We start from the raw sequence: 22,404 nt of genomic DNA, 5'->3' as shown, positions 1-22,404 counted from the left end.
ATCCTAGGAGATCATCACTTCTAGAGTCATAAGATCGAAACGATCATGGCATTGTTGGAAGTTATGCAACCTGCTCATACTGCAAGTGTATAGTGATGTTGTAGCACTTTTCCCTAAGGATATTCCAAGGTTTCTACTGACTCAGGGAACAAACGAGAGGACTAATAGGGAAGGAAACATCACCCTTGGGCTAGTAGATCTTCTTAAACGATTGTTGGTTGCCTATACACAAACACATGCAATGGGCTAGTCACAAGGGCTAGGAAACAAGCAGCGGCCAGCAGCCTTGGCCGCTGCTTGTCATGCGTCAGCCAGCGCGAGACAAATTGAGGCCTAGGAATTGCAAACTAATTATTGCTGGTAAGCTGAGATAGTAACTGATACTAATGCATGACCAAAGGCAAAAGGCATTGTTGTACTTGAACCAAACTTGCCTCTTCAAACCCCTTTCCCTCCTATGTGGCAACCCCTAGGTTTCACGTCCACAAGCTAGCATGAGATTGCATTCCTACTGACCAAATAATGAGCGTGGGATTGCATTCCTACTGACCAAAAAATGGCTATGCCTGCTCTTTCACTCTATTGCTTTCACAACATTTGTCGACTTCACGTTCTAGACTATTCAACCTCCTCCACTTCAAGTGTCTACATACTCGCTGCCTCGATTATTGTATTAGCTAGTACAAAAAGCTTATGCTACTAGCGCAATTGCTCAAGAACGATATAATATGGCCATGTATGAGTTTTTTCCTCACGACTAGGATCACAACTATGCATATAGCTTGAAACTAGATGACAAAATAGAGGTACTTGAACAAAACAAAGCACAATTATAAGTAATAAGGTCACAAGATATGTTGTTCAAACATGAGTAACTAGATACTAATCTAGCAGATGCCTTGGAGCCCCAGACGTTCAACCACATAGGGATATCGACTTGTAGGATGAATCTCGTGCCTAGATGAAGTGTTCAAAAATGCTTTCATGACATCGCTAGTGGTACTTGATCTGCAGCGGCGTGGTGTAGCCTCCTAGTGCGGGAGATACCTCACAACCCTCTAGTTACTATGGTGTCTAATAAAGTCTAAAGTCCTCTCGCATGTAGATGTATTCCAATTATAAAGGAGCATAGGGGTATGTGGGCCCACTGAAAGGTCCTAAATGGCTAGAGGGGGGTGAATAGCCTATAAAAATCCTCTACAAATACACTAGAGCAAATGGTTAGTACACTAAATTGTGTAATGCAATTTTGTTCTAGCTCTACAAAGATTGCAAACCACCTATACCAACAATTCTAGTTGTTTACAATCTCTAGGCACACACAATGGCTATGTCACTACTCTTACTCTAGTTGAGCTAGCTAACAACTAACAAGAGACTAAACAAGCTACTCAACTAACTAGCAAGAGAGCTATTCTACTCAAATTACAACTACCACTACACAAGTAAGTATGAATGAAATAGAAGTGATAGAGAGGGCTACCGATGCCGACAAGAGATAATCAATCACAATATGAATATCGGGGAGAAATCCAATGGACAAGAGACAATCATTTTTTCTCTCGAGGTTCACGTGTTTGCCGGCATGCTAGTCCATGTTGTGTCGACCAACACTTGGTGGTTCGGAGGCTAATAGGTATAACACACCTAGCCTAGCACTTGAGCGCTACAAGAACCTACCTGCAAGTGAGGTAACTCAATGACACAAGCAATTTACTAGAGTTACCTTTTGGCTCTCTGTCGGGGAAGGTACAAGTGATGAGGACATCGCCAAGATGGAGTCGAGGACGACTCCAATTCGAGAAGGGGAGGATGATGAGGACATCGCCACGCTGGACACACCGACGCCATGGTCTTCCCCAAGTTGCAATTCGTTCCCAACTCAGCTGCCACGTCGCCCTCGGATTCAGCAGACACGTCGTCACTGTTTCGGTCATAACTTTCTCATACGACATCGAAACGGGCCATTCTTGGATGCGTTGGAAAGAGGACGACGACGCCGTCGTTTTGGATCTGGTCCCAGCTCCAGAAGGTCCGTTGATCATTCTATGTGACCACGGCAAGGTGCTGCGTCACCTATTTGGGCCAACTTGGCCATGTATCATGTCGGGCCTTAAGCCCAAGTTGTGGGTGCCCAACCCCTGGCCGTCCCCAACCCTAGGTCGAGTCTTAGACTATAAACATAGCCACCGCTGCTGCTACACAATTGGGTTTTTGTTTAGAGTTTAGTTTTCCATCGAGAAACTGAATCGTTCATTGTAACTGTGGTGACAAATCCTTTTACAGTGATCCAGGGCCCCCGTTCTTGATCTCCTCCACTGTGTCGATTAGTCCTTTGGAACCGAGTTCTTGAATCCTCTATTGATATTCGCGTCATTCATATTTGCAATTTCAGATTGCGTGTTTTACCTTCTTGCTTGTGCTCTTCAATTCGCTTGCAGGAAAAGCCTTCTTGGCGAGGTCAATCAAGTTGTGCTTGGTTGATAACCAACGGAATAGTGGTGTAACGGTTGCAGGGTTCGAATCGCGTCTGATTTGAAGCCAGATCGCTAACGTCGAGATCTCCACAAATCAAACTTACCGGCTACCTCTCGGAAGATCGGGCCTGTACTTATCAACAAGACCCCTCACAAATCATCGGGAGATGGCCATGAACAATCACCAAGTCGTGCCAATGCTCCTCCACTGCTCCAAGCCGTCTAGGTGTTGGAAAACACCAAGAGTAACAAGAAATCCGCAGCCACAACAATCTCCAAGTGTCACTAGATGCAATCACTCAAGCAAATGCACTAGGAATCACTCTCAATCTCACTTTGATGATAAATCAATAGAGGAGATGAGTGGGAGGTGTTTGCTTTAGCTCACAAGGATGTATCACTGATGAAAATATGCAAGAGAGTGACCTAGAGCCGGCCCAAGTCTATTTATAGAGCCCCCCAAAAGATAGAGTCGTTGGGGTCTCACAGGGGCGATCAGACTCATCGATTAGACTCTGATCAGGGTTCGATTGCCTGGGTCCGATCCATGGATGGCTGCCACGCATCCTCTATTCAAACCACGGTCATCCATCTCCAACCATCACTAGGGCCAGGCGTGATAGTTAAGTTAGGACCAGACTCAGCAGGGTCGGGACCGATCATAAGAAAATGCATGAGTCTGACTGAGTACAGAGAGCTCCCCAAGCGCTCAGAAATGACCAGACTCACCAAAGCCAGGGTTCAGTCGATGTCAAAACTCACATTGAGAGGTTCTAGACTGATTGGACTGTGTTTGATGATCCATGACGGGACACACCAGTGGGTCCTATCGTCTCCTGCGTGCCACGTGTCCGCACCGCCTGAGCACCACATAGCTGGACCCTGAGCGTCGAGTCTGGTCCTTCATAGACGCCGGGTCCGGTCATCACTTGGCCCCCTCGGCCATAGTCTAGGCCACTGATCGAACTCACCTGGTCAGGGTCTGGTCCTCTCGTAGGCAAGGTTCAGTCCCTAAGTAAGTCCTCCTTTTCTTTTTCTATCTCCTCAAACACTACACCCTTGCTTCCAAGTTGCTAACCACAAAGTGATAACCCATGTGCACGTGTGTTAGCATTTTTCAAAGCATTTTTCAAGGGTCAATTGCTAGCACACTATGTCCCTAATGCATATGCAATTATGACTTCACCTCGTGGCACTCGATAACTGCTTGGCCAAAGATTTTCCATCTTTATAGCACGGCTATCGATCATAAACACACTTACACCCTCTTTGGTGTCTTGAGCGCCAAAACAAAAACATATTTGATACCTTTGCCTTGATCATCATGTGGTTTTTCTTTTTCTCTTTCTTCTTTTCCAAGTTGAAGCACTTAATCATCTCTTTTGGTCACCACCATCACCATGACCATCATCTAGCTCCATCACTTATTGTATACAACCCTATCTCAATCATAACACTTAATGACAAGAGTTAGTACACTTTGGTTTTATCAATTAACCAAAACCAAACAAGGGCTTTCACCCACGTCGCCTAATGCTAGCATGGCATAGGACATCTTCTACACATTTTGTTTCTCCCTTCCTTCTTTGGTGTTTATCCTCAACTGATGGGGGTTACATGGGCACGAAGGCTAGACTTAGAAGTTTGCTAAAGGCGACATGGATGACATGTGGGCCATGTCGACTGATGTTGTGCTCTCATTGCCCACTAGGCTTGGCTAGAGCATCTGTGGCGCACCTAGCTTGGCTTATCCTCCATGAGTGGGTGCATATGGATTTTTGGTAAAAATTTGGTTCTTTTTCTTAAGGGGAGTATTGTTCGTTCACATTCTTTATTTTGTTAAATATATTTTGGGATGGTTGTCTTGAGGGAGATTTTGTGTTTTTAAAAGAAACTCCTTTATTTTCTTTCATGTGGTTCTTTCTTACAAAAAAAAGAAAATGTGAAAAAGTGGTGAGCATTGTACATGATAAATATATGACGTTTGAAACCATGCTTATGCTACTAGATAATTGCAACTTCTTACCTTACACGTGTGGTTTTGTTTTTGCCATGGCTAGAGGCTATCTAAACAGAGTTGAAAATTGAATTGAAACTTGATAAGGTTGGACTTTTTTGGTTACTTTGTCTTGCTTTTCAAAATTGTTGAGTGGATATCAATGCTATGTATAAAAGTGATAGTTGGTTACAATGTCAAAGAAATATGCATTGTCACACTTCTTTATGAGACTACTTATCATTGCATTTTTATATGAACTTGAAAGAATTTTTTGTTATTGCACTTCTTTAAGCTTGTGATTCTGTAAAACTGAACATAGACTTGATTTGTTTGAAAATTAAGGCTAATAGTACATACAATTTTTCAACAAAAAACGCGAAAAAATTGGTTTTACAAAATATACTGTCTGAAGAATAATCTTCCCCACGCATTCCCTCACGTCCATGTCCTTGCTCCACCCTACTCTTCTCACTCCTCCACCGCTTTGCTGCTAATCGCATGCCTTCCTTTATCGAAGGTTCTTGGAATTGCCTCTAAAATTCTCAAATGCGACCTGCTCCACAGTGAGGCCATTGGACCGGAGTGAGTTACTGGGTAAAATGGGGGCTTGGCTTGGAGAACAACTAGGAGACAAGGATGGTGGCTTGGCATGACCGGAGCTGGGAGAGGCCCCTTCTTTGGCGGTGGTGGGAGGTGTATGGACAAGGGCAACAGCCTGGTCATGGGGAACCTTGCCTTCATGGCCGTCCTGACGTACCTTGCCTTGACCGGCCAGCTCCGGTGGGTTATCAACGCCATCGCCTCCCTTTGGGCATGACAATTCTTGCTGCTAAAATGAATTATTTATAATTTGCCTCTGATAGGATCATAGTACCTCTAAATCATAGATCAGGGGATAATTAGACCTAGATGGAGAAGCTTGGTTATGTACCTCGCCCTAAGGCAGTTGCGGCCATAGCGCCGCAATGATGTGGCCATCGGTGGCGCGATGTTGTAGTCGAATACCATGCGATGGAGACGCGGTCCAATGTTCTGGTGGTGGCACTGCAGAGGCGACGGTAAAGTCGGTGGGGCTTCCCATCTCTGGCAGCACCCTTCTCTTTAGATCGGATAGGGTTAGAACATCGGTGGGGCATCTGGCGGCTCAGGGGAACCTCATACCTTGTGCCCCAACCCCCACCTCTCTTTTATGGTGCTGTGCGATAGGGGCCCACCAACCATGGAGCAGTTAGGCACCCCCGATCAGGGCGCAGATCGAAGGGCCCAATTGGTCGTAGATCAAACTAACATTCTCTCCCTTGATCTCACCTTATTCCTTAAACTTAACTTACTTACTTTATCTTGTTCCCATTCCATCACAGATCAGTGCATAGAGCGTGCCTCATCGTCACAATCTTTTGCCATTAGATTAAACAGCTACAACGCACCTCTCTGTTTTGAAATAGATACTCAACTAGGCCCTTGGTATCCAGAAATTATAGGCTTTCCCATAAACTCATATCGACTATGTGTTCTCTAAATGCACTGGGTGGTTAGCCTTTGGTAAGCAGATCCGTAAGTACTTACTCGATACTTATGTGCTCAATGCTTTCAAATGATTCTGGATTTTTTCCTTTACAACATCTACCTTAGTTCAATGTGTTTGGTAGCACACTTGACTTATTGTCTTAGGAGTTAACTTACTTTAAATAGTTATTGTTGTTGTCTACCATTGTTAAATCCAGGTACATATTCCCTTAACCTATTTTGCCTGTTCCTTAAGCCTCATGACAAGCTATACTATGGTATGCGTCACGGATGACACCATAACTGTTTCTTTGGAGCTTTTCCATAATAATACTCCAACTGTGAGTGTTAGCAACTGCTGTGGATTTCACTACACATCTCGTCAAGACTTAACTTTTGTATCCTCAACTATTTGAGAGTACTTGTTCTTTCTTACTCAGCATGAGGCCTATGATACTTTGCATAATTATAGGACATTCTTAACTCCATTCCAGTGATCTATATCTGAACTGGACTTCTGCCAAAATATCCTGGATACATAAACTATGTCAGGATAAGTTCTTACTTGTACTTGTACACACATCAAGCTTCCAATAGCTAAAGCATATAGAACCATATTCTTTTGATCGATCTCATATCGGTTCCTAGAACACTTAAAGTTCTCAAAACTAATACCCTTGACTATAGGAGCAGGCTTAGGTTTACTCACATGCATACTTTATTTCATTATTATCTTTTCTAAGTATGCCTTTGTGATAGTCCTAATACCCTAATTTCTTCTATCTTGGTGAATTTCGATTCCTAGAACCAATGATGCTTCACCAAGATCATTCACATTGAAATTTGAGGACAAAACTTCTTCTTCTCCAATGACATATTAACATCACTACTAGTGAGTAGAATGTCATCTATTCACAGGATATGGAAAATGAATTTTCCATTCTTGATCTTCGCATAACGCTATTGTCCTTCTCATTTTCTTTAAAAACCCAAACTTTCTTATCATTGTTTCATCAACTTCAAATACTATTGTATAGAGACTTACTTTTGACCCATAAATGGATTTCTATAGGTGGGCATCCCATATGTTCTTTTTTCCATGACAAAAAACCTTTTGGGTTATGCCATGTAAACGTTTTCATATAAATCCCCGTTGAGGAATGTCGTCTTTACATCCATCTGATGTAACTCTAAATTGTAATATGCCATTAACATCATTATGATTCTAAAAGTATCGTTACATAAGACTGGAGAGAAAACTCTCATTGTAATCTATTCATTCTCTTTGCTTAAAGCATATTGCCACAAGTCGTGCTTTATATATTTCTACATTCCCTTTGGAGTCACATTTTCTCTTATAGACTCATTAACATCCTACTGTTTTGGCTCCATTAGAAATTTCTTCTAAGTCCCAAACATCGTTGGTGTTCACCGAATTCATTTCAACTTTCATAGCTTCTTGCCATTTAAACGAGTAAACGCTTCTCATGGCTTCTTCAAATGAGGTGGGATCACCCTCCATTTGAATTTCTTTACTAACATAGACTTCATAGTTATTGGAAAAACTGGTTTACTAATTCTTTGAGACCTTCTAGGGCCTCAGCTACTGGCACTTTTATATAGGGCTGTTGTCGCTCTTCATTGCCAAGAGGCAATTGATTCCATAGGCTCATGTATCACAAGATCCTTGTTTACATTATTCATCTTCTTCGAAGAGTCAACAACAGGTGTTGTATAAGTCATACAACATCAACAGGTATTGAGAAATTCGTTGTTTTGAATCACTGAAGTGGGCACGCAGTCCCGCTTCTCTTTAAGTCTTAGGTCTCTACATACCTCTACATATCATACTCCTCCAGATCTTCCCATCTTTTATAAAGATAGTGTATCTTTAAATATCTTATTTTGGGTTCAATCCATTAAACTCTCATATGGCGCTTTAAGCACCACCTTAACATCTTTGACGTTGATTACGCTGTCTTCCTGTCGGAACTTTAAAAGGTCTAGGAATTTAGCTATTTCTCTGCTTAGGGGTATCATTATTATGACCGTTGTACTCCTCCGATGGTCGCATACATCTTAATTAATCTTTATCTCACTCTTAATGAAGAGTATCTTTCTTAATTAAACTTGAAATTCTCCCCCTCGAAATATGGCATAAACTTTACTACCATAATTTCGATTACTATTTAGAAAGCCTATAAACGAGGAGACACTTTTAACTTACTTCATTCATATGATTGTGTCATGTAAACAAAGTTATTTCTTAATTCATTTAGGAGTACACTTTCCTTAATTTACTTTAAGAACTCAACGAGGTCTTTCATTAGCAGTACTTTTGTAAGTCACGCTTGCATCTTTTCTTATCGTTTGGTTAGTATTGACCATGACGATGCATTTCTATTGTGCCACGGTCAATGCTTGAACAGTATAAGAGCTACCCAAACTTTTCTCGCTATGCGGGATACAATAACACGTGAATCATCACAAAACTTCTCCCGCCATGCAGGATAGACTAGCATAACTACTATGTAAAAACTTCTCCCCATGCGGGATACATCTATATTAAAACTTAGTCATGACAACTAAAACATTCACGCATACCTTATTTTCCAATTAAATCTTCCTATTGGTTCTAATTTAATCAGAAAATTAGTAAACTAGCAAAATTGTCCTGAACTGGCTTGACTCAAGCCTTTTCATTCACATACCCCAGCATTGCAGCCCATTGGCATGCAGCCGAGTGATCTCATCGGTTAAATAAACAAGGTGCTTCTGCATCAATTCTACATCACCGTTGGGCAGAAAATAGAATTAATGCATAAAACTCAGAAATTAACTTGAAATCCATATAACTATTCTTCAAAATTAAATTCTTTCGTTGGTTCGAATTTAATTGGAAGATAATCAACTTCATTGCAGCGGAAACATATTAATAAAATACATTCTATTAGTTCAGGAGCATTTCCTGGTCCTTATCTACTCTCTGAAAAATTGACCATGTTGGTGTGAAATTTATCAGAGATTTAAATCTCAAACTTAAACTCATTATAATATTGTTATCAACAACGTTGGTCAGAAAATAACAATACCATAATTTAACACAAACAAAAACAGACTACTCCTCTAATTAAATTTTCCCGTTGGTTCCAATTTAATTAGAGGATAAACTTTATCATAATTTACTAAATATAACTGCTCTTCAAATCAAATTCACCTGTTGGTTCGAATTTAATTAGAAGATAATCAACATTAAACTTTGCAGCGGAAACTTGAAAAATTATCTATCTACTTTTCAGAAGAGTTTTACTTTATTCATCTACTCTCTGAAAAAATTATCCCATTGGTTCAAATTTTGACAGAGATACAAAACTTTACAAAATTCATCAAAACTGCTTCTGAAAATAATAAAACTAAAAATCTGCGTTTACTACTCATTCGGCCTAGCCTGGCAAAAATAGTCGGTGGCCTAGTTCACAGCAGCAGCGCGCGGCCCAGTCCGCAGCAGCAGCACACGGCCCAGCGGGATCTGGGTACGGCGCGCGTGCGCCCACTCCCTCGTGCCCAGGCCGCAACCTGGGCCTGGGCCGGGAATTCGCTTCCCCGCCTAGGCCGAAAACAGCCCGAGCAATGCCGGCCGTCGGATCTCATCGGACGGCTCCGTGTGGTTCTCACACGAGCAAAAACGCTCAGCCGGCGCTGCCCCGAAACCCTAGCCCCCATTTCGCTCTTCCCTTTCTCTCTCTCAACGGCAGCCATCGACCGAGTGTGAGCGCAGAGAGCCCAGAATCGATAGAGAGAGAGATGGCGCCGTCGCCGGCCCCCTCGCCGGCGCGCGTGCTCCCCAGCGGGTGAGCGCACCGCCGTCGAGCAGCCTGGCCATGGCACCCTAGCACGAAGCTTGCGCAGGCCCGATGAGCATCGGCTCAGAGTACTTCTCGCGCACCGATGAGGTAGCAGCGTGGTGCAGTGCCGAGGTAGGCCTCTTCCCCTCTCCCTCTTCTGTCTTTAGATCTTGCTGTGTTCTTCTTGGTTCTTTGCCGATTGGGGATTAGGGTTAGGGTTAGGTTTAGTTGTTCATCTTCCCCGATGGAATTAAGGTTTGGGTTGATGCTTAGGGTTTGGTTAGGGTTCAAACCCTCTGTCTCTTTGCTTCTTCCCCTTCCCCGGTTGTAGATCCGGTTAGGGTTTGACCGAACCCACTGTTCATCTTCCCCTCTTACCAATTGCGAGTTAGGGTTAGGGTTCGTGTAACCCTTCTGCTTCGATCCAAATTGGATCTTTCTCATCTCCTTCTAAATTGCTACCCCTAATTTAGATCTACACTAGAACCTGGCTCTGGTACCATTGATAGGATCATAGTACCTCTAAATCGTAGATCAAGGGATAATTAGACTTAGATGGAGAAGCTTGGTCATATACCTCGTCCTAAGGCAGTTGCGGCCATAGCGCCGTGCGGTGGAGACGCGGTCCAGTGTCCCGGTGGTGGCACTAAAGAGGCGACGGTGAAGTTGGTGGGGCTTTCCATCGCTGGCAGCACCCTTCTCTTTAGATTGGATAGGGTTAGAACATCGGTGGGGCGTATGGCGGCTCAGGGGAACCTCATACCTTGTGCCCCGACCCCCATCTCTTTTTTATGGTGTTGTGCGATGGGGGCCCACCGGCCATGGATCGGTTGGGCGCCCCCGATCAGGGCGCGGATCCAAGAGCCCAATAGACCAATTGGTGAAGATCAAACTAACAACCTCTTCTATGTGAACATTTGGGATTAGTGGCATTGGGTTGTTTGATTTGTTTCTTCGATGAGAATATTTGGGATTGACACGGTAGCTTGTTTATTTTGTTTCTTTGATGCCTAATTGTAAGAAATAAATGTTAACTTAGCTAAAAAATGTCACCCCTTGTGGAGAACTAGACAGCTTAGGGTGTGTTTGGTTGAGTTGTGGCTGTGAGAAAAAGCTGCTGTGGGCTATGAGCTACGGAAAAGCTGCTGTGGGCTATGAGCTGTAGAAAAGCTAAAAGCTGTTTGGTTAAACAAGTATAAAATATACCTTCTATCTTTATCTCTCTTGAAACAACTATGGAAGAGCTTTTTATTTCACCAATTTCGAAAAGCAGAAAGCCAAAAGCCAAAAGCAGGATCAAACCAGCTTTCAAAAATATACTACGAAAAAACAGTTATTTCTAAAAAAGCAGCCTCTTTGGTTGGGCTTTTGGCTTTTGGAAAAAAAGCCAAAGCCAAAAGCCTAGCCAAACGGACCCTTAGATCGATACCTAGAATTGTTGATCATTTAGACGAGGACGGTGCTCACCTTTTCTTCAAATCCCAAACTATGGCTAAGGTGTGGGATCATCTAGCGCTGAGCAGGGAGAGAGATCTACTAGTTTCGAAGAAGACTGCCAGGGAAGTGATAGGAACTGTTATGCATATGAAAGATGAGCAAAAACGGATGTGCTGTGTAGCCCTTTGGACCTTCTGGAATGAACGAAATAGAATCAGAGAGGGTGAGCAGAGAAGGGATCCGGCCTAGATTGCTCGCAGCATTCAAGTGACTGTCAGAATGGCGTCGCCAAGAACGACAACCTACCAGCGTCGGCAACAGCAGGGTGCCAAACTGGGAAAACCCGGAGAATGACCAAGTCAAGGTGAACTGTTATGCTGCTTATAATCCGAGCACACGCAATGGTGGTTGGGGTTGTATCCTAAGAGATTCAGAAGGAGATGTGGTCGCTGCTCTTAGGGGAAGACTGGAGGCACTTATGAATCCTGTACAGGTGAACTGATTGCTTGTATTCAGGGCACGCAGGCAGCGATTACAGCAGGGGTTGGTCACGTGATCATTGAAACGGATGCTACTGCGGTGGTGCAAGCGATATACTCCAGTGACTATGACCTCAGTGCAGTTTCCTTTCTGATCGAGAAACTCAGGAGCTTGCTAGCCTGGAACTTTATAACATGGAAATTCCAATAGCGTCCAAGATCATGTAATAGGGTAGCACATGAGTTGGCTTCTCTTGGTAGTGGTTGTGATCCGGACGAGGAACCTTTTATGGTCTCCATACCGGCTTGTATTCAATCTGTAATTGTTGATGATTCAGATTTGTCTGAGAAATGGAAATTAATATTTCCCCCCAAAAAATGCAGTGCTTTCTAAAAGTACGATTTTGTTGTCCATGTTGTAGTAGCTTCTCAGCTGACCTCAGATTTCCAGTCAATTTACAGTTTCTCCAAGTAATGTTTTTTTGTTTGGCAAAATGTACTACTATTGACTTGCTAGTATTCAATTGTGCACTGCTAATATGAAACTCTTTAGTTGCTAGTATTCATAGGCTCATGGAAAACTTCAGCATTTAGATTAGAATCTTGAGACTGAAATATGAAACCTTAATTTAGCTTACTCTATGGCTCAACTAACATTTATAAGCTTGTCCATTTGATAATTGGGTTTGTATTTACCACAAAATGTCATACGATCTTCATGTTTATTCATTGATACATGATTTTAATTGATTAAATTGTCATTAATTTGGATTTTTTACATCTCTTCTGAAAACAGCTCCTCACAATATTGTTGCTTGTTCTGGCTCTGGGTGCATTTTTCTTCTTTGGAGGACATGATATACTGCAGGGCGATGTAAGGCTCCCCATAAATTTGGCATTTAGCTATTGCTTATTTCTAATGATTGAATTTTATCTACTTGTGAAAAATATTTCTCCATAATCTTCCCCACTTATAAAACATTGCTTCTTAAAGTTACTTAGGCTATGCCTATTAGCAGTACTATGGTTGCTTGTTCGTTTGGCTGATAAGCCATAGCTGAAAGTATTGTTGGCTGATTTGTTGTGAGAGAAAAATACTATTCGTTGGCTGAAAAAGTACGGCTTATAAGCCAATCGAACCGGGCAAATTCACACGCAAAACTAGAAGAAGAAACTTTGTTGCCTCTTTCCTTTATTGGCAGTGTCTGAACTGCGGAAACAGCTTCCAGATACTAAACTGAGCATAAACAACACTATATAAAACTTCTTCTGTCACAGATTTGTACTTTAGGCGAACTCTCATTAGCTTCATTGTCTTATAGGTCAGCTTTTAAGGATGGCCCTGGTCCACAACTCTGCCCATATTGCACTCAACCTTTCTTTGGTAAGCAATGATGTGTGTACGTGCGGTGCCAAAGGGGTACTTGTGTCATTTCGATCTGTCGCTGCTTCTGCCTGCACCGGTTGTCGCCCTAATGTCCTCCGCTTCCCGGCCTCCTCATCCTGACCCACAAACAGAGGTGAAGCCAGGATTTTGAACATAGAGGGGACGTTCAGAACTCATAACAATCACACATGATGAAATACATATATAGTTAAAATATACAAAAGAACCAAATAAATATTTTGTATTATACTACAAAAGAAAGCTAAAAAAGAACATTAATATTTTAGAATAAATGAACAAAATTAATGCCATAGGTCTATAACGTTCATACGACAAGCAATCTAATTCTTGGGCTAGGAAAAAGGAATCACGGTAATAACATGAAGACTAATCCTAAATAATATAGGTGTTATTAGAGATTAATTCAGAAGGAGAGTAAACAAGAAACCAGTTATTATACTTAAATAGCTAATTAGAGAGTTACTATGGGAACAAAAGGATGGAGAAAATAATAGGAAGACCACTTATTAATTATATAAGATGCTATAAAAGATTAATATGAGAGAGGACAAGAAATCACAGCACAAATAACATCATTAACTAGTTAATTAAAGTATCAAATAGCCAATAAAAATATATGATAAGAATTTTATTATATATTTCTTGATATAAATATTGAGTAAAAAATGTGTTGTGTTGCTAGGGGGGCCATGGCCTCTGGCACCAGACCACCTGACTCCGCCCCTGCCCACAAACGCTCTGGGCTGCTTGGTTTCTTCGCCAGTTACTATTTTGCCTGGTTGAGTAAGGATATGAAACAAACTTGTTTAGGTATCTTACCTAGCTATCTTGTGCCTTGGTAAACAAGTTTTGTCTTGCTAACTTGAGGGTCAAATTGGCTCTCATGTCTGGGAAAACTTCTCGTTCTCCGTGTCAACTAGACTAGGCGAGTTGTTTGGAGAAACCAAGGACGTCCTCTATCACACTGTCACGATGTCACCCACACATATGGCTCTGCCTCAAATATGGCAAGTTCTTCTATTCTTTCTTTCTTTGGCCTTGACACTATCCCCATAACACAATGTGTTGACTTCTGTGCACTCCTTTTTTTAAAAGTTTGTGGCCATATTTATAAGGCCGGTCTCATGAAAATTTTATGGAGATTAAATAAGCAATCAACTTAGCAAATATGCTGACATTGCACCATATAAATAAAGATAGATAGGTGATCAAAGTTTCATGGAGTAAAATGAGTTTCATGAGGATAAAACTAGTTTACATTGTTTCCAACACACGGGGAGTCACCCTCACTGAGACTAGCCTAAAATAGTAAGAGAGTTGATGTATTTCATGTGTCTGGACTTTTAGCCTACAATCTGAGACAACCAATTAATATCATAATTTTATAGTCAAACAATAACAAAATTACATATTTTCCAAATTACAACGAAAACTTAAACACCTTGGAAGTATAGAAGTGGTGAGATAACAGATACTCCAAGAGAAACAAGTTTGTTATAGGTGGTAAGGACTAATGGGCTTGGTTTCAAAGTGAATTGCAGCTTATTTCTATATAGTTTAAACACCCTAAATACATATATAGACCTAATAAAATTTTGTCATGACGACATATATATGCCACACATCAATTTTTGGTGCACTAAGACTCGTTTGGATGTATTTGTGTTCAACTCAATCTACATGTATTAGGAGGGTTGGATGAAAGATTAACTAATTTTCACTCCACTCTAATACGCGTAGATTGAGGTGGATGTGAGTGTCGCCGGACAAGTGTTTTAAGAGTCATTAAAAAAACTACTACAAATGTATATTATCTAATAAAAAAGGAATTTCGTTATACTATGTTTCTTTCTTTATCTAAAAAAATAAATGAATGTTGTATGAGATATCAAAACATTCTTTTTTCTTTTTTAAGCCCATGATATGACAATGCACAATAAGAAGTTTCATCAGCCTGAAAGCATCGATCGGCCCAGCTAGCGTGTGGCGGCCGAAATGTTTTCTTCTTTTCTTCGTGAACCGCGTCGCTGCAGGCTCAGGCTTTTCACTTTATAGTTCCTCCTCTAAAACTTTACATCTTATCCCATCGAAATATTTGATATGTTTATAAAGTATTAAATATAAACTAAAAAAATAACTAATTACACAGATTGCGACTATTTTACGAGACGAATCTTTTAAGTTTAATTAGTCCATGATTTGACAATGTGATGCTGCAGTACACACCTGTGCTGATGATAAATTAATTAAGCTTAATAAATTCGTCTCGCAGTTTACCGATGGATTCTATAATTTATTTTTTTATGAGTATCCGAACAACCTATACGACACCCCGATGTAACACACCATGTAACACACATAACTTTACACGTTGGATTTAAACAAGACCTCACTAAGCACCCCAAATTCCCCTAAAAAAGGTAAAGCACCCCAAAATCCCCTAAAAAAAGTAAAGCACCCAAAAAACGCAACTGATTTTCCCCCGGACCAGCGTCGAGGAGCAGGCAGATTTGAAAGTTCCAGTCCCCCCCTTCTCTTCTCCGTTCACGGCTCACCCCGCGTGCGCGCGCGCTCTCCCTCTCGCCCGGCGATGTCTGGGCGCCCGCCGCCGCTGCCGCCATACGCCAGGCCTTCGCAGGCGACGAGCACCCAACACCAGGTAAGCGTACTCTCTCTCCTCAGTCCTCCCTTCCTGCCGTGCCCAGCCGCCCAGCACCCGAAACCTAGCTTAATTAATTCATCTGCCGATCTGTGTTCGGATCTGATCTCATCACACAACCGTATACATGCATTAGCTCTGCTGGGTCCTCCGCCCCTGGTCGACGCGATCGCAGGCTGAGGAGTGTGCATGATGAGCACATCGTGGAGAGACAAGCAGCGCCCGGACCTCGACAATTTCATCGCCACATTCCTCGCTACCAACCTGTACGGCCTCAATTTCCTGTCGCTTTCTCCGTTACGCGCTCCAATCCAGAGATGCCACTGGTTTTGCCGTGCTGTGTGTGTAACTGTGTATACGCATGGCTTTCATTGGGTTGGGTTGGATTGGGTTCCAGGACTTCCTCTTCAACAATGGGGGCTTATCGGTTGCTTCATCTTCGAGACGGACTGGCTTCCTGAAAGGGAAGCTGCTCTCTTCAGCAGGTCACAATCTTCCCACTGTTATGTTTGTTGTTATGCACTGATGACTGCATGCGTGGCGATGGTAATGGTGATGTCGTACTTGGAATGCTTTTTCAGGGTGAGTACACTGAAGAGGCAGTTCAAGTACCTCTACGTCATTGTCGTCGTCCGCTCAGCAGAGCAGAATGAATCATTCAATCAGTCATATTTCAAGTATGGTCCGGCATACTGTGATGCTAAGTTGTACGTAGCAAGCATTTGTTCTAGTTTGGTTGGGTTGGGTTGTTCTTATTACTGCTGTCCTCACTCAAGGTATGGCATGGAGCTTGGCTGCCCTACGTTCGTGCCTGTGTGTGATCCAGAGATGGGATTCGAGAAGATTGTAAGGATAGCTCATGCTCGTGGAGGTAAAACCTCTCTGCTTCATTTACCAATTTCCTGACTCATGTTCAAGTTCTGAACTGCGAGCTGGCACTGATCGCGTGTCTGTTTTCTTCAGTGTGCAGGCAGAAAAACATCGTCGCAGCTATTAGAATTGAGGTATGTTCTGTTCCCAGATGCATGCTCATATACTAGCAACGGGTCATGTTGTTGCTAAATGATTCTCTTGCATGTCTCCGTAGCGTGAGCAAGCTGTTCAGTGCATGGATGCTTTTTTACGAGTGCTCACCTCTATTCCTGGTATTGACAGACATGATGCAAATGCGGTGAATTGCTCAACTTGTTTTTGCAGCTTGTGTAATTTTGTGATCTCTTGGTTACATGGATATCAATGCTAGCTTGTTTGTTCTGACTGCTTTGCAAGTTCTGTCTCTAGGGAGGACACGCATGTTATTTGTGGGCGTTGTTTTCCGATATGGGGTATCATCATTTTCCTTGTCATTTGCACACATTTCTCTGGAGAATGAGAAGAATTAACCACAGTACCTTTTAATCTGTACAAGATTCAGGGCAGGTCAGCGCTTAAACATATTTTCAAACTTTACAAGTTGACATGCAAAAGAATCGTGAGCCGTCCAATTTCCGGCAACCATAGTAAAAATTCTCAACTACTCCAGAATAAGAATGTGAACATGCTATATCTTGCAGATTGAATTCTGTTACCTTCCCTGCACTATATCTTGCACATCACTTGCCTTTCTCGATTTATTTTTTCCATGTTATGTGTACCATGGCGTGCTGATTGGTACTGATGCTAATCTGTTTTTGTTTAAGCTTGCCCAAGCCATTGGCTCTATCGAAGCAATTGCAAAAGCATCCAAGGAATTCATTCTGGAAAACACCGATCTTTCCACTGAAAAGGCAGAGAGGATTGTCAGGTTCTTCAGGGATCCACAGTACTTCTTAAGCCCTAAACTAAACTAATTCTTGCAGGTATTCTTCTCCCCGGCTCAACATATGTAACAATTGCTTTACTCAGAGTATGTCAAATATTTCTCTTTTTTTTCGCGATCGTGCCGAGGCACGTATTTCATTAAGCAGAGAAGAGTTTTTGTTACATCGAAGAGAGGCCACGGTAATCCTTGGTTACCGAGACCCTCTGTCCCAACAGCGCACGATGTGATTACATACTAAAAGTTTTTGCGACTACAGCACAAGTGGGATCACTGGAGCGCCATTAACGACCTTAGCGGCTTGTAGCCGGCGAGGCACCACTCGTCAATCTCTTGCTGTATCGACACCTCCAACTGGGCTGCCGATGTTGAGATCCTATTGAAGGTCCTCGCGCTGCGCTCTTTCCACAGCATCCACCCAATGAGGAAGAAGAGGGAGTCGAAGCCTCTGCGGACAGGTTTTGGGATTCGTTTCCTGCATTGCAGCCACCACGCCATCACCTGTTCTTGCCGCACCACCACAACATCATGCAGATGTAGTCTTCTGAGCCATGAATCCCACACCTCACGGCTGAAGGTGCAGCCAAGCAGGATGTGCTCTATTGTTTCAGCGTCCTGATCACAGAAGATGCAAGTATTTGAATCTTGCAAGCCATGGCGGTACCTCCTGTCCGCCGTCCAACATCTGCCGTGCATAACCAACCAAAGGAAAAACTTGACCCTTGGGGGAGCCGAGGTCTTCCAAATCTGTTTGGCCCCAAGAGGTCTCGAGGAGCCGAGAAACATCGCGCCGTAAGCTGACGCCGCAGAATAGCTATGGTCAGCGGTCAGGCTCCAGGTGAAAGTGTCGGGTTCAGACGACAACTGCACCCCTTCCAACATGTTATACAGTCGGTCGAACTCAAGAAGCACCCGCATGGTGAGCGGACCTGTGATATGCCTGATCCAAGCATTTTGATGAAGCGGCTCCGCCACCGTCGCCTTTTTTCTCCTGACGCCCACAGCCGCGAAGAGCGCCGAGGCGAAGGATTCAATGGTGGAGCCTTGGAGCCACCGATCGGTCCAGAAGAAAGTGGACTCGTCGTTCCCCAAAGTGAACACCGTCGCCGCCTGAAACACTGCGAGCACCGATCGCTCATGGGAACGTAAGGACGAGCGCTGCTCAGTCCGCGCCTGCCACTCCCAACGTACCCACAGCGCAATCCCGGCACGCCGCAGGTCAGCAATGCCAAGTCCCCCAAGGTCTCGTGGGCGGCAAACGACCTCCCACGCTACCTTGCAGCGGCCGCCAATAACAGTATCGGCACCAGACCAGAGGAAGGCGCGTCGAAGCTTGTCGATGGACTCCACTGCCCAAGCAGACAAGCACGACACAATCGACAAGTGGGTTGAGATAGATGACATCGTCGCCTTGACCAGTGCTGAGCGCCCAGCAACATTGAGCAGATTTCCTTTCCATTTTGGAATCCTTGCGGCGACTTTGTCAATGAGGGGCTGCTCATCCGAGCGCTTGAGTCTCCTGATGCTGAATTGCTGATGCAGTCTCCTGATTTGCAGGTAGCGGCATGGGAAATCCTCGATCCGGCAGGAGAGGATGTCATGCACGCGAGCGACGTCGGCGTCGGAGCAATGCAGCGGGGTTGCGACGCTCTTGTCGAGGTTGGAGAATAGTCCAGACGCTAGGCCAAAGATCATCAGTACTGCCTTGATGGTTTGGAGATCGCGGGCGTTTGGGTTGACGAAGAGCACCAAATCGTCCGCATACAAACTCACCCTGGTCTCCACACTTGGGTGCAACGGTGTCAGCAGTAGCTGCTGCTCAGTCCACAACAGAAATCGATTGAGGACCTCCATGGTCAAGATAAACAACATCGGTGAGAGTGGATCGCCTTGGCGGAGACCGCGAGCATGGCATATTCTTCTCCCTGGCTTGCCATTTAGCAAAATTTTTGTGCTGGCCGTGGATAGGATCATGGAGATCCAATTTGTCCAGCGTTGGCTGAAGCCCATGTGCTGGAGTATCTCCAAGAGAAAAACCCATGACACGGTGTCAAATGCCTGGGAAATGTCAATTTTGAGTAAAATGGCTGGCGACTGTCTTGCGTGGAGGGCTTTGCAGGCAATCTGAACTTGCCGGAAGTATGTCAAACATTTCAGATTTGCTCCACAGAACTGTCAGTTTGTTGCTTCTCTTTGTTCTTCGTTCTCTGTCGATCTTTATTGATGTTTTGCCCGAGGAATGCACATACATAAACAAGATTGATTTTCGTTAATTTGATTTTTAAGCTGTATGCGGATAAGAACCTTTTGATTTGCATGCCTACTGATAGAAGTTAGGCCCACAAAAGATATCATGTCTGCTCTTTATGTTCCTTATATGCTCGAGTTCTTGTGGTCTCTAGTTTTCTAACCCATTCGAAGTGTTCCCTTGTGATCTTGAATGTTCTTTTCCCATTGATAGAAATGTTTGCAATTCCACGATGCTGAATTGCTGATGCAGTCTCCTGATTTGCAGGCAAAATCAGATTGTTTCGATCGAGTTTGTCCCTGGGTGAACCACTGAACTGACTACCGAAGCCGTTGCAATGTCTCTCCCCAACTCTAGCTGGCATAGGTTGGCGATACGTGGACCCTGGGTCCCTGGGCAAGCTGTAAATTTTCGTGCAGCAGCAAACTTATTATATAGTATAGATAAAGACCTGGATGAAAATGACGTTGTACTGCGTATCCCACAGTTGATGATTGACACTTTAGAATCTGTGCATTCTGATCTGAACTTATGCATGACTATTGTTTCTGTGTAAGCATCCATCCAATCAAGAACAGAATATATAACACAGAAATAGATGGTCAATAGAGTGAAACCGATGCACTAATCCTTAATTTGATGATGCACTCCAGAGAAAAAAAATGTACATTCCAAACAGAAACAACTGTATGGTCGAAATGATCTGAAGCCTACCTCCCACCACCATCACTACCCACCTATTCACCCTCTTTCTCTGTTTTGGTATTTTTTTCGCGAGCAGGGTTGCACCCGTTTTTCATTAAGAGAAACGGAGTTTTAAAACCTTACAACAAAGGCAATGAAGGTGGTGAGGAACCCCCAACACGGCCCAGGAACAACCTAGCTACTGGATTCTGCATAAGCCTTACATTACAGCATTGCTTTGCGACCAAAGATCAACTAGCACTGACAGAGGCGCCAAACCAGCCATTGCCCAGTCTTCTCCTTCCCTGATTGCCGCACGGACCATCGTTTGCACACTTGCTCTGTTTTGGTATAATAACGTTAGTATTTAGTAATGCTGACCACAAAATTTCACTGAACCTATGGACAAGGACGTCGAGTGAGTGATGTTTCCAAATGATCCAACATCAGTGTTCATCAGTACCAGCTCTTATCTTGAGTTGAAGAAGGCATTATTTCTGAAGGCTAACAGCCTGTAGTGCCGCATCATATATGTTCGCTCACATACAAAGTTTGGGTCCCACGTCCCAGATGTGGGAAGAAGCTGAAACTGTGAGACAGAGCATGTTTTGGCAAATGTATATAGATGGACACTGCATAGTAAAGCAGGGTAGGGTGAGTGTGGTAGATCCTATACGTGTTCTGCGCTGAAGCTGTGGGAAAGGGATTCTAGGGACATGCTGTGTTTACTACTAGTAGTACAGTACTCCCTCAGTCACAAAAAAATGTAATCATGGCGTTCAAATCTTGTCCCAAAAGAAATAAAATCCTGTGTTTTGATCACCCTTTTCAAGTGGGCCCATCCAATAAAAAATAACAGGAAAAGAACCACCACAGTATAAAATAGTTTGAACATTGTGGAGAACTTTCTGCGGAACTCTCTATAAGCAGGGGTACATACGTAATTTTACATCTCCACTAATCTTGCCTCGAAACTTAGATTTTCATTCCTTTTGAGATGGAGGGAGTATATATTTTATGGGTGCGCGCACGCACGCATGAGAAAATGGACGAGAACGAGTAGCATAGGACAAGTCGTGGGTGAACATCACGTGCAATTGTGGATTGCTTTGTTGCTTCAAGCAATATTGCATGGATACAAGCACCAATATCTGATAGAAGCACCAACATTCACTGTATAGTAGTCCAACAGAAGCGGAAGTAAAATCCCAAACAAAGAGACCCTGGAGGTCCGAGCAAGCTTGACAGGCGAGAATACTCGGGAGATGGGTAAAACAAGATTTTAAAAATTGCCCTGGAGATCCGAGCAAGCTTGACAGGGAAAAGGGTAAAACAGAATTAAAAAAAAGCGCCGTTGCCGGGGATCGAACCCGGGTCGTCCGCGTGACAGGCGGAAATACTCACCACTATACTACAACGACTTGGTTGGTGACTTCTGAAATGGAAACCCTTCCTAACCTATGGTCGCACCTACATATCCATCGTCTTTTCTGAAATGGAAAATCGAGGAAGAAAACCTTAGCCCTGGTTTTGAGCCGTGAACGTTCCATCGACCATGTCCCAAGCACCAGACCAACCAGGTGCACGGTGACCGGCCAATCACAAGGACCCCTCAGTGGCTGCAAATTGTTAAGAAGGTCAAAACTTCAGGCAAGGAATACTGGAATACTCCCAATTGCTGCTTGAACCAGACGAAGATGGCCCATGGCGGTAACAAAACACATTCACACACATATATGCACACACACGGCAACGTGGTAATACAAAGCTGCGTGCAGGCAGTAGCCGCGGTACTAATTCTCTGCAGATATACAAAGCTGCGTGCAGCTAGCGCGGGTGCCGCCGGTCCCGTCCACGATCCGTC

At 43.5% G+C, this 22,404-nt stretch overlaps 1 non-coding gene and 2 pseudogenes across 1 annotated transcript; 2 read left to right on the top strand and 1 right to left on the bottom strand.

The window, feature by feature from the left end:
- Positions 1–4,919: 4,919 nt before the first annotated feature.
- On the top strand, positions 4,920–13,138 carry LOC136523613 (uncharacterized; annotated as a pseudogene).
- A 2,603-nt stretch (positions 13,139–15,741) lies between these two features.
- LOC136523100 (protein PARTING DANCERS homolog) lies at positions 15,742–20,277 on the top strand (annotated as a pseudogene).
- A 1,612-nt stretch (positions 20,278–21,889) lies between these two features.
- On the bottom strand, positions 21,890–21,961 carry TRNAD-GUC (transfer RNA aspartic acid (anticodon GUC)). The gene has a single exon. It is a non-coding gene; the product is annotated as a tRNA-Asp (tRNA).
- Between the last annotated feature and the right edge of the window lie 443 nt (positions 21,962–22,404).

The sequence above is a fragment of the Miscanthus floridulus genome, chromosome 18, assembly GCF_019320115.1.
Source record: "Miscanthus floridulus cultivar M001 chromosome 18, ASM1932011v1, whole genome shotgun sequence".
NCBI lineage: Eukaryota > Viridiplantae > Streptophyta > Magnoliopsida > Poales > Poaceae > Miscanthus > Miscanthus floridulus.
This window is presented reverse-complemented; position numbering and strand designations above follow the sequence as displayed.